This window comes from Leptidea sinapis, chromosome 11, assembly GCF_905404315.1.
Source record: "Leptidea sinapis chromosome 11, ilLepSina1.1, whole genome shotgun sequence".
NCBI lineage: Eukaryota > Metazoa > Arthropoda > Insecta > Lepidoptera > Pieridae > Leptidea > Leptidea sinapis.
Window position 1 is genome coordinate 5,526,580 of NC_066275.1, and position 12,785 is coordinate 5,539,364.

A 12,785-nucleotide genomic window follows, 5' to 3' on the forward strand; every position below is an offset into this window, starting at 1 on the left:
TCAGTGGAGTAGCACTTAGGTATTTTATTTTAAACTCAAGCGAAAAAGAGGGTTGCTATAAGTTTCACATTCGTCAGTCTGTCCCTATTTTCCGATCAAGATCTGTTCAATCGGAGGTTTTTTACGTTTTTAATCAAAAATCAAACTCATAAATTATTTGTATGTTTATTTATTCGCTTGTGTTTATATTTGTTAATTCTATACATTATAAGGGGATTTGGATTTAATAATTTAAGGTAATCTTTAATGAGAGAAACTAATACTCAAATATAATATTTTTATTTACATAAAATAATTTGTTAAACTGGTTATTTCAATGTTGACTTCCTTGAATTAAATAGAATTTGCCTTTTAGATCTTTATGGTATATGTAGGCCAGAAACGCTCCTGTGATTCCTCTGGTGTTGCAAGAGAATATGGGCGGCAGTGATCACATAACACCAGGTAAAAAAAATGTAGTGTAAGCGGACATTAACATATATTTATATGACAGCTTTTGTCAAATTTTAAATTTGGTTAAATCCAAAAAACTTAAATATTTTAGTTGTGAAATATAAATATGCTTATTTGGTTTGTAAATTTCACATCTCTCTCTTGCTACCAACAGGCGCCAATTCTCTTTCATTATCTCGTATACGGGAAAGGTGAACAAAATTAGCTCACACAGCTTCGCACTGATCGCACCTTTACTGTTAGTCGTTAAGGAGTTCCATTGACCATCATCATATTCGACTACGACGATTACTTAACCATAACGACGTAACGGTGGGAGACTCAAATATCCGGATAGCATAAAAAAGATTCGGCCTAATTAATTAATAATTGAAGACTTCCGTTACTTTGTTATGGATCCCATAAGAAAAACCGAACCAAACTATCACCAACCTTAATACCTACAATTACCATAAATTTGTTGCGCACATACTTATAGCAAATTTAAGACTTTTATAGTTTTCTCATGGTTGCCATTGTCAGATCTGGACCAAATTGGAACACTCGGGAAGTACCAGCTTTCAAATAAAAAGAACTATCAAAATCGGTTCGGTTCAAACCCAGTCGTAAGTTCTTAGGTAACAAAATAATAAACATACCGACGAATTGAGAACCTCCTCCTTTTTTGAAGTCGGTTAAAAAGAGCGTTTCTATTGTTTTCACTTCTGACTATGTCTTTTCATCTGTCCCATTCCGACAAGCGGGTCTTGTCTGGGGACTTGTCAATAATATTGTACTATATTTAATAAAGAAATATTCGTTTTATTAAATTTCTTTCACTTTTTGTGTATCAATCTTATATAAATAAATTAACTTTTTAAATGATAAGTCACAGCATCTTTTTTTTAGTCGTTATTGTATTATTTAAGCACTTTTTATAACACACTTAGGCTTGTTGATTGACATACAGTTGACACACGACTAAGGAGAAAAGTGTGCTTACATTGTCTTTAAGCACACTTTTGCCGTTCTGTTATCAGACTGCAAATTATATGTCCATATGTATAGAACGTCATTGAATATAAAAGAAAAAAAATTGTACAAATCATACTATATTTTTTCCTTCAATTTATTTATAACTCGCTAGCTCCTCACCAAGCTTGTGCCCCTCACTCCCCGCCACCGGTACGATTCCCACACTTTCATTGCGTCCATAATATTAGGTAAGTTATTAGTTTATACACATTTTATATTTATAACCAATGACGTTCTATATATATATGGACATATCATTCACATTCTGATAGCGGAATGGCAAAAGTGTGCTTAAGGACTATGTAAGCACACTTTTCTCCTTAGTCGTATTTCAACAGTGTGTCAATCACCAAGTCTAAATGTGCTTAAAAAAAAGCTCAAATAATACGCTAACTACGCAAAAAAAGGTGGTGTGATTTATCACCGGAATTATTTTATTTACTTAAGATGGGTTGGCGAAAAGCGTAAATAATTTAGTGAGACGAATATTTATTAATTATTTAATGTAGAAATATTGTAATGTAATGGTTCGATTATTGACCAGTATGCACATTCCTTTCTCTCCCGCTTGTCAGAATGAGACAGATAAAGGACGCAACCAGCACACAGTCAGAAATGAAAACTATACAATTGCTCTTATTTTTAAAGGCCCGGTAAATGATGATTAGCTATATTGTATTTTGTGTACAAAAAAACATTTCCGGTGAATGTGAACAGCTTACAAGAACGTGAACAATGACACACTAGTGGTATTTACACAGTATCATAAACGTATTACCTAGTTAGTGATAATAATTGATACTTATTTATACCGCAAATCTGTTCTACCGCTAATCTTTTTCAGCTTTATATCCGTATACGAGACAAAGACAAAGAAAGAGAATTGGCGCCAGTCGGTAAAAATCTCTCATATGTGAAGAATTTTACAAACCAAATAAGTCGAGTGTCATTTGCTCGAATCATTTCCTCGAGGCTGTTTTATATATCACCATTAAAGGATTTAAACGTTTAAAAATTCATACTCTAAATGTATCATATGTCTTTTTTAACCTAGTTTTTTCTGGTCCGTGTTTTTAACATTCAATTTAATTTTTGTGATATGGCGTGTGGCTGCACCAATCGGGCGCAAATTATTTTGAAAATGGTTTTTGTGTCATACACTTAATTTCATAATAAGATATAAATAATATCAAACACATAAAATTAATATCAAACAAATAAAAAAAAACATCAAACAATAAAAGTCAAATAAAAACAAATCACACTTAAATAGAGCAATTCAGTTCCAGGCTTTATATCATTTAAATAATCTTGGATATTGTAATAGCCTTTGCTGCTCAATTTACTTTTCGTGAAGGCTTTGAATTTGTATTTTGTATATAGACATATTTGCTATCTGTTCGGGGACTTTATTATAGACACGAATACATTGACATTTAAAAGAATTACTGACTGTATGTAGTGTTGTGGCAGGCATGGCAAGTTTACCCTTACTTCAAGTATTAATCACTTAGTTTTGTAAAATTATTTCTATTCCTTTGTACAACCATCAAATTCTCACAAATGTATTGTGAGGCCACTGTCATAATACCTATTTCTGTAAATTTATTCTTTTATATTACTAACGTGGCGACACGGCAGACGGGAATAAGTGAGAAACAATCTATTGTTTTAAGCTTAGGAACTTTATTGTATGTCTTAAAGTGATGAGAATAGCAATGGCTAAGGATCAGTTATCAGTATAAAAATAATTGTATTTGAATTTAATACAGTCTAACAAAAAAAAATCCGATGATTTATTAGCCACTCTTGTAATTAGCAATTTATACTCATTATCGTTACGATAATCGGTCTCGTACGGAGTGCACACGATTTGATCGCACCCATTTGTCGTGTCGTACTCGGTACAGTTCGGTCTTCCTACAGCCGTCAAACCATCAAATCTGGTAATGATAACAATTTTTTTGCGATGGACAATGCGACATACAATTGCAATTAACGAAATTGTTAAGAAAAGGAGTAGGATGGTGATTGAGATTATTGTCTGATTATAATTTTTTTATCTATTTCCAGAAGAATGTTGTACCATTCTGGAAAGATTCCATTGAGATCCACAACTGTTTTAAAAGTCCCAGGAGTTCTCCAACATGACTATTGGTAAAGGATAAAACAATGAGTACCTTGCGAACGTTCTTCTCACGTCTGAGGCATCTTTATCTATCTTATCTATCTTTATCTAATATGTGATTTTAAATCCAATTTTGAATTAAGACATTTGAACTTGAATGATTGAAATTATTCATAATTGACTGAGTTACTCTTGGTGCAATTAGATTGAAATTTGGCGCCCTTTTCCAGTTTCTACTTCTCTAGCCAGACTCTAGATTCATATTCGAAGAATTGCTGTCTTTTATAGTAATCACTGTGTTAAGATACCCAGACAACACTTTGTTATAACTAAAAAATTAAACTTTTAATTTATTACCAAATAATAAAACACAAAAATTTAGTTAAGTTTAACAGAGTGTTTTAAATTGAATGTTTTGAACAATGTAACGCTTAAAATAATTAACATTTGGCATCACTTTTACGCGATCACGTGATACCTGTATAATCTATGTTCTTTAATCTGTTTCTCTACCTAGTAGGTACCTAGTCTTGGTAGTTGGTTTTGCAAACGGAGAGTGGAGTGCCTTGTCATCAATCTTTAAGTTTTTGGATGATTTTCTTTGGAATTCATATTCAAAGTGAGTAATTTTCCAAAAAATTGACTTATTTCGCATGTTTTAAATCTTGTGATGTTTTATTGTGATTGTGAAATGTGTTTTCTTATGACGAAATCGTACCTTGTTCCGTGACTAGTGTGATGTGACGCCATTTTCTTCGTGAATGCCAATTACGATAATCTTCAATCATCAATGCTTCTTTGTACACGATTTTAAAGGAGAACAGGAGTTAAATTCAACACGTTAGTTGGCATGCCTTACTTCTGGTAACTATAACATTGTTTTGTTACAAGTTTAATGCTGTGTAGCTATTTGGATTGGTTGGTTTGCATGCAATTTCATCACATCGTGATTCCACCTTCACAAGTGCGTAGGTACCTGCCTAAACGCATGCCTTTAGTACTTTTTACCATGGACGTGGAGTTACTAATACGTACGTTTTCCACTTATTTAAATGACATCTTTGTCTTGCAAAAGCATGTAAATTGATAAACATTTGGGACATAAAGACTTCGAAATACGCACAGTCACCAGTGTTGTCTTTTGTCATGTATTCTCACACACACATTGAAGAAAGGTGTTTTTCTGGCAGAAGTTTTATTTTGTTAACCTATATTCAAAGTAGAAAAAACACAGCTGACTCACGCCTTTACACATCTTCTCTAATGTGTGTTTTTGTAGTCATATCTAGTTTTAAATATTATTTGCTAGAATTGATGCTTAAGTAAATTTTATGCTTACATGAATCTATAAATTTTATAAATCGAAATGTATATAATATTAGATATGTGCTTTCTTCTGAGGGAATTATGTACTCTTGATTATTTCTTTATTTTGTATGGTAAAGGTTACTATAACATAAAATACTTTTTTAATGATACCACAGATTGAGAATGGAGTGGCCAACCTTAGGCTATTAATTAAATAATAATTTAAAAGGTACCATATTTAAAAAAAAATGAAGCACCCTGAGTTTATTTCGCCTATTCTTCTAAGGCCTGAGGCATCTTTTTTTGAAATGGATGGTAGTTTTTGACTTTCAAGAAGTGATATCACATCCTATTTAGAATAAAAATAAATTTAATTTGTTTTAAATTTAATTGTCTGTAATCAAATCATTCATTTTTATTTTTATATTGTGAAGTTTGAATCCATAAATATTATTGAATTCAAGACTGAAATAGTAAAAATATAAATATTATATATATATATTAAATGTTTTTAGTAAGTACACTCCAAAAGAAAAAAGAATTAAAGTGTTTGTTGCAGGTATTGTTACTATTCACTGTGATGCCGGTGGATGCTGACCTAAACTGCACAGCCGTGGTGACTCCTAGTTGTGAGCTGAAGGGTCTTCGTACTTGGAAAGATACTTGTCTAGTACGGAATTCACTTTTCCAATATCAGGTGAGGGTAGAGAATAAATTATAGGTACTTATATATAACCAATTTATTTAAAATACAAAACTAGGTTATAAAAATTAAAAGTATTTATAGTTCTGTATAAAATTGTGATATTTCATTAAACCTTTTAGATTGATGAACTTTAAAACAAATTGTTTTGAGTTTGTCAATATTTTGGTTATATTATGTTTAAATAAAAAAGCCTTATTATTTACATTTAAATAAATACATAAATATCCCATTTTAAGCTAGTTATAAATATACATGTCATATTGATTCTGAAGATATGTGTAGTGCAGGGACTAAAACCGTAATCTTCTAATTATAAGGTTATATTTAATTAATCTAAATTTTGTTTTATATCAAGAGTATAAATGTGTCATTTTAGAGGAAACTAGTGTGGGATATTACCATAAATTATTGAACAATCATTTTATGATAATGACAATAAATTAGAGCTTACATTTCATATTATTAAATTGGTTTTAGTAATACTATTTAGATGTTGCCAGGTTAGTATTTTTTTAGAGAAAAAAAGAGAATAACATTTTCATGTTATTAATGCAAAAATAAGTGCCATCAATGTGTCTTTATTGTTTGATTCTAGATTAAATTTAAACTTTATTATTTGGTAAAATAGTTTCAAGTATACAAAGATATAAATGCTTAAGTGTTTCATAAATTCGTTCTAAGCCCTCCCATTTCTGCATTGTGTGTACTACAATGTAAAAAAAACAAAAATTAAAACTACATCAGATGTCCATGTGGCCTTAAAATGCATCAGCATTCTGTCTCTAACAATCATGTGCCTGAAACTCCTGGGAATTCTCAGGATCTAGTGTAAACCAACAAACTAGGATGATAAGTTTGACTCATAGGTTTTTGTGATTTTCTGGAGGTAATTAACAAAAATTGCAATCTAATTTCTCATTTTATATAAACTATTGTTTCTTTTAAATTTGGGTGTGGTGCTGATTAGGGGAATGAAGTGATCAAACTCGAAAACAACCACCTCTGTGGACAAATTTTGTTTGGTGTACCTAATGGTAGGATGTGTGTGTAATGTCACTTGTTAAAGATTATAACAAAGAAGAGAGCATAACAGTTGTGTGATCAAGTTAGGTAAATTTATGAAATCTTACCATCAAATGTGCATGCATTGTTCATGACCTTCAGCTGGCAGTAAATGATGTGTTCACACAGAAAATTGTGAGGTTGCTTAAGTACAGGACATTGTAGATGTTCCTTTTGCATCAATGAAATCAGAAGGCTGACGGTAATCTTCAGTATATATTATACTTGAACTTGGACTCTACACAATCAGAATTGTATTGGAAGCACTCTGCCTTTGTGATGCCACTCTATTGACAGTAACTATGCTTACTTATCTACAGATAAGTAAGCATAGTACACAACAGGGCATAACAATATTCACATTCTTGAATTTAAAAGATATACTCATCATTGTCTAACAGATACTGTAAAATGTTAGTATATGCACAGTCCAAAAATTTATTTTACACACAACACTGCAAGACTATTTCTCCTGACCAAATATCAATGAAATGATAGTCAAACTTTTGATGAACAGTGGCTGTAATTCAGTTGACAGTGAACTGCAACATCAACCTAAATAAAAGGAAGAGCTTAAAGCTGAAATTCAAAAGCACATTGTTTACATGTCTTATTTAGATTATAGGTAATTAAAATTTAAAGACATTTGAGCATATCTATGTCTAATGAGAAGCTGTGCCAAGCAAGCTTTGCAAATTTCAAGCTTAAGACCAGCAAATGTTGGATATTTGATGTCTTTAAGAGTATGTTCCGAAATTCTTTGGTCTCAATCATAGCATTGGCAATTTAAAACCTATTGCTAGGATATCCAAAGCAATTAAGCAGCTGACTTGCTAGGTAGGAAAGTGACTGGGACAAACCCAGTCTGTAAATACATCTAAAGGCTTCTAATAGCGCTATATACAATATTGGATCTGTCTCTGAATGATCGAACACTTTGTCACACCTCAAGCTAATTCAGTGTGCTCCACAATAAAAGGAACAACAAAGAATCATAACGCCTCCTCCCGAATTATTTTTTTCATCAGCTAAAGCTAATGGAAGCTAGTGGAGAAGTTTATGTATGCAGCAGATTTGAAAAGACTTGCAGTGTATATGGAGACAATCCCACCAAAAATAAGTACAATACACAATTGTTCTGAGCCAATTGTATATTATGACCATGTTTTTGTGTCCTCTGATTGTTTGACAATTTCAGCTATCTGATGGTAACCATTGCAACTTTTGTTTAATGAGTTTATATTAAAAACTGTTTTTCTTTGTTTTATCATAATGTCCCTCCAACGCCAGTATTGTTTCCATATATATTCCATATGTTGTATATTTTTTTCTAGTAATTATTTTAGTGAAGTGATGTATTGACAAGATGTTTTGACAGAGATAAAAGTTCATCCACAAAGTCCATTGTGTTGTTATTTATGCATATTGTTTCTTTGTTATAATTAGTCACAGCTTTGGTTTTTGTGTGTTCATGACTAAACTGTTTTGTGGTTAACTCTCCAGATCATGCATCAACATTTCTTCAGTTATTTACTTGGTGGCGATAGGATTGCCAAGTAGTATACTGGCAAATCCATAAATACAAAGTATAATTTTTTTAGCTCTTTATTTCATGTTTCACTGATCTTTCATTACGTTAGCAAATGGATATTCGTTGACTGGGAGTTAATAATAAGACGGTCACGCATTTACAGCGCGTAAGTGCATGACGATTATCAACAAAGAAAATGTTTGATTATTTACGCGCTGGTCTATAATTTCTTTCTTACATCGAACAATTTTTATTCAATAAATTTAAAATATGGGCAACTCTCCCTACTTATACATCAGGAAGTTCTATAAAAATGTACTGGTATTGATTTAAATATGAAAAAAGATGGTCAACGGAACTTAAAAATACATTGTATTCATCCTTCCTTATAATTAATTAATTGTATTAAGACATTTCAAGATATTCAAAAAATATTCTTTTTAATGTTAAATATATTGGAATAATTTATTGCGAGCGGGTGCGTGGTGCAGACTGCATAGTACCGACAAAGGTCAGCGCCCTGGCCCAGGACTAATTTGGGGGAGATCGACGACTCGCGTCGACCGCGCTGTGCCATTGTCCGAGTCTCGCACCCGATGCGCAGTGCTCGATAGTCGATTCATCTTATTTATTTTGTGTACTAACCTTTTTTGCGTTGCGCAGTTAATTAGTCTCACTATTAAGGTCGCAATTTTATAATAATTATTGTACGACGTTGATAAACACTGGTTTGGTTTCTGTGCAATCTCTTGAAAGATATATAAACGCACTTGTCGCGTTTACCGATTTCGATGTTTTATTATTTTGTTCTGATGATTGTATTTGTATGTCTCGTGTAGTAACGAGAATAAAATCGTTGGCGGCTGGTGTGACTAGTGCCGATTGCAGCGGCCGAACAGTAAGCAACTTACTAGTTGTTTGTTTGGTGGGTCGGCACTCGGTGGTCGCGACTCGCGGTTGGTTTACCTTCAGAGTTGAATGTTGATCACTGATCAGTTCGTGGCGGACCGTCGCGCACATCGGAGCTCGCGTATCGAGGCCGGTCTCAAACCTTGTGATACACCAGTGCCACTCTACTATAACTATACTGTTATATATCGGATGCAACAAAAGGAATCTAATCGCGTGATAATAGTGCCAATTAGTGCGACGTCATTTCGATTGTGAATTGCGTCTGTGAAATGTGTCTTTATTGCGTATTGGAACTCAATTATATGAACATGGGCTTACAATTTCCTTCAAAGGTAATGATGGTTTGCGTTTTGGAGTGTATACGAGATCAATGTGTTTCCACTGGGAGCAGTGAACGGAGAAGTCTGTGCCAGCGGTTGACGAGGCTGTTTGAAGGCCGCTGTCTCGACCTTGGCTCACAAGGGTCATTATCCTACAGTTTCGGAAATTGATCATACAGTTTTATCATTTATGCATCCTTGAAACCTTACGCAGCTCTAGCACACGTGTACAATGAGTGCGCAATCTTAATAATAATTTATACTTACAATGAATGTAAATGACTTGTAAGCATTGCTTAACCTCAATTCAATAATATTGGTGCGGTTTTAATCTTAATAATCATAATAATATTATGTTCTCTCGATTGTTTTTTTATTCACAATCTATTTATATAATTTTGCATATTTTAACTGTGATCACTAACTACAAATATTCTGCTTTTATTTCCAAACTGGTTTTTATCAATTCTATACAGAGGTAACTTATAATTATTAGCTTTCAAATAAAATATTCTATGGACATTGAGATAACAGCTGTATTTCGAGAAGTTTTATCGGTAGGTTATTTTCAAGATCTCCTTAAGTATACCTTCTATACGGACAAAGCAAAATACATTATTATGCCTAATCACAATTCACACTTAAGTGAAAGAGAGAGCAAGACGTAGAGACACCAGCTGCGATGCGCGGCCACCGCTGCGTTGCGTGTGCGCATGATCAGCTGACGAACGGTCGGCCATCTTGCCGTGCGCCGCGCGCTCGTCCATTGTCTGAGGCGTCATTTCGTGACGCATTCTAGAGCCAATGATTTATGCCGTTGTATGTACTTCCTCTTCTGGTTTGACGCCTTGTTGAAGAATTCAAATACACTGCCATATCCTTATTTAACCTTTGCTGTTACTTCCATTAGTGAAAACATTGCGAAAGACGACAACACAAGGCACGCCGTATCCTCTGGTACGAATAAAGGATAGTAATTAAATACGTGGTTTTTTATTAATTGCTGAGTACATAATGTCAATTTAACAGTCGGGTAATACAGCCATAAACAGGTGAATATTTCATGTTCTCTGTTCAAGGATACTAAACCTCCATTAGTCCAGTTTAGTATATTTTCCTTCATTCGATACACGAACGAATAAATAATTTTATGATATAACTAAGTTGGAACTTTCTATAACTTGAAAACTCTTTAATTTTTTTCGTTTTCATTGAAGCTTGATCATTGTTGTCGAGGTTTCTGTCGTAGTAGGTGTTATATATTTTTGATCTAGATGTTTTGTACATAATCTCCCCTACAATAATATATATTTAAATACTACTTAGAATATGTGATATAATATATTCTTCGTAGTATGAAGGTCCAAAATCCAGGCTCGTAGCTCGTCGTCCGCTTAGTTCAGTTGCCAAAAATTAACTTTCAGATCTTTAAAGTTCACGATTTTTAACGTTACCGTTATTGTTACCGTTGAAATTGTGGTCAGACCTGTATTTGTTCTCGAACGCTTTAAATTTGATCAATTGGACGAGTGATAACGTTTGCGAGCGCTCCAGTTGTAGAGCGACCTATATTTGATATAATTGACATCGCCACTGCGAGTGGTTGATTCAGTGTGGCTAAACATAGCACAGAAGCCGTGTAATATACTGTTTTAATGTTGATTTACTGGTAGGTTCTGATCTTCCAGACTCTACCTAGTATTTTGTAACTAAAATTTATGTTTACTGAATATCGAATATATTTTTAAATAAATATAACATTATTGTATTACAAGTACTATGAAAGTTAAGTTTCCATGAAAAAGTCAAATAAATAAGGAGATTTAGTCCGATTGATTATTTTCATATCGATTTCCAACACCGAAAATTATTTGAAGTTACCCAACCATCTGCCTAATAATTAAAAGATTCACTTATTAGCATTTAGTATTTTCTTTGATTAACGCGAGTGTCTTACACGTTTAAATAAAAACTTTTTATAATTTTTTTACTTGACGTTTGAGTCCTTGCAAAGGTAACGAAACTTCGGGTTACAAAAATAAATTATAAAAAGTATAACTTGCGCAAATACGTTATATTAAAATACAATTACACGCGTTTTAATGTAAAAATTAAACTTTAAAAGTTTTCTATATAATCTTATTAGCATTTCTAAAAATTCCAAAAACACGGTATAAATTTATCGTAATGTTTCGGTTTATGAGCCACAAGAATCATGATTGTCTTAGCTGTTTTTTCAAACATTTATTCATTTTCTTAGTAACACGTGCTTAATGTATATCTCATGTTGCCCGTTAATCTGTTCATAAACATTTGGAAAACTAAATTATAATATTACTTGGTATATCTCAATTATTTTACCACCGTTAATATGCCAGCCATGGCTGCAAACGGTCCACTCACTATCAAATTTCACGATTATCGTTTCAGTGGTTTAAATCACGAAAGCGTGACAGTCTTTCTACCTATTGCCTGGTCATACATTAGTTCTGTTACAAATAAAACTCACTGCTTGTTCTAGAGATATTTTAATGTTTGTGTGTCGCTTATAGCTGGCCATGTCTTGGCCAAGCTTGGGTAGTTCTTGTGAGCAGATGCAGTCTGGCTGGAAAGCTCAAGGTATATTTAAAAAAAGGAATTGATGAGATGTTTCACAACATGATCTTAGAAGGTCTCAAAAAGAATGAAGAAGAAAATGAAAAACGACATAGGCTATCTTTTATTACAAAATAAAAATAAATGGAGGTCTTGAAATAGGGGATGGCAGTTTGTATGGAAATTCGTAATTATCGAAGATCAAATCATGAAACTTTGTATTTAGGCACTTAATCAGAAACATTTAAAAGCGTTTTTGAAAATTGACCTACACGGGGAAGATATAGATTAAAGTTCACAGGGAAATACTATTAAAGAGACTGGCCACAATGACGAGGTATATCCGCTGTATCATAGAAGAGCCAGCAGCGGAAACAGCAGTTTATGTGTATTATTTGAAAAGTATCCTAAAAAATAAGAAAAAATGCACAAAGTAACTTTTCGCGTGTAATTAGAAGTAACACGGACGAAGTCGCGGGTAAAACCTAGTATAGTATATGTAGAGCTATATATGTACTGCTTTTTGGTAAACATTTTTACCACCAAAAACGCAAATGTTGATTGTGTTTCACATGGTTTTGTGTTTCAGTATATACGAAACTATTCCTCTAAAAATATATATGGAACCTTTTCAAGTACTTGCGTTAACCACAAAATAATAAATAAATTTTCACAGTGAAAGGTCGGCACCCCTATCAAAATCCCCCACACTTAGTTGCAAGGCACCTGTGGCGTCATTCGTTTCTTACCTGCTCT

General features: G+C 33.0%; 1 protein-coding gene and 1 long non-coding RNA gene across 6 annotated transcripts in view; one reads left to right on the plus strand and one right to left on the minus strand.

Annotated features, from left to right (window-relative positions):
- The first annotated feature begins 4,104 nt into the window (after positions 1-4,104).
- Positions 4,105-12,785, plus strand: part of LOC126966753 (AN1-type zinc finger protein 6) — a 42,499-nt gene continuing 33,818 nt past the window's right edge. Inside the window, exons 1-2 of one of the 5 annotated variants that reach the window (XM_050811031.1) lie at positions 4,105-4,214; positions 5,463-5,600. The gene's annotated coding sequence lies outside the window, so the exon portion shown is untranslated. Of the gene's footprint in view, positions 4,215-4,329; positions 4,460-5,450; positions 5,601-8,884; positions 9,447-12,785 lie in introns of those variants that run through there. The other 4 variants (XM_050811032.1, XM_050811030.1, XM_050811029.1 and 1 more) reach the window with 4 other exon arrangements.
- LOC126966794 (uncharacterized) lies at positions 4,137-6,866 on the minus strand. Its single transcript, XR_007729814.1, has 2 exons — positions 6,740-6,866; positions 4,137-4,571 (listed from the first exon to the last, which is right to left on the minus strand). It is a non-coding gene; the product is annotated as an uncharacterized LOC126966794 (long non-coding RNA).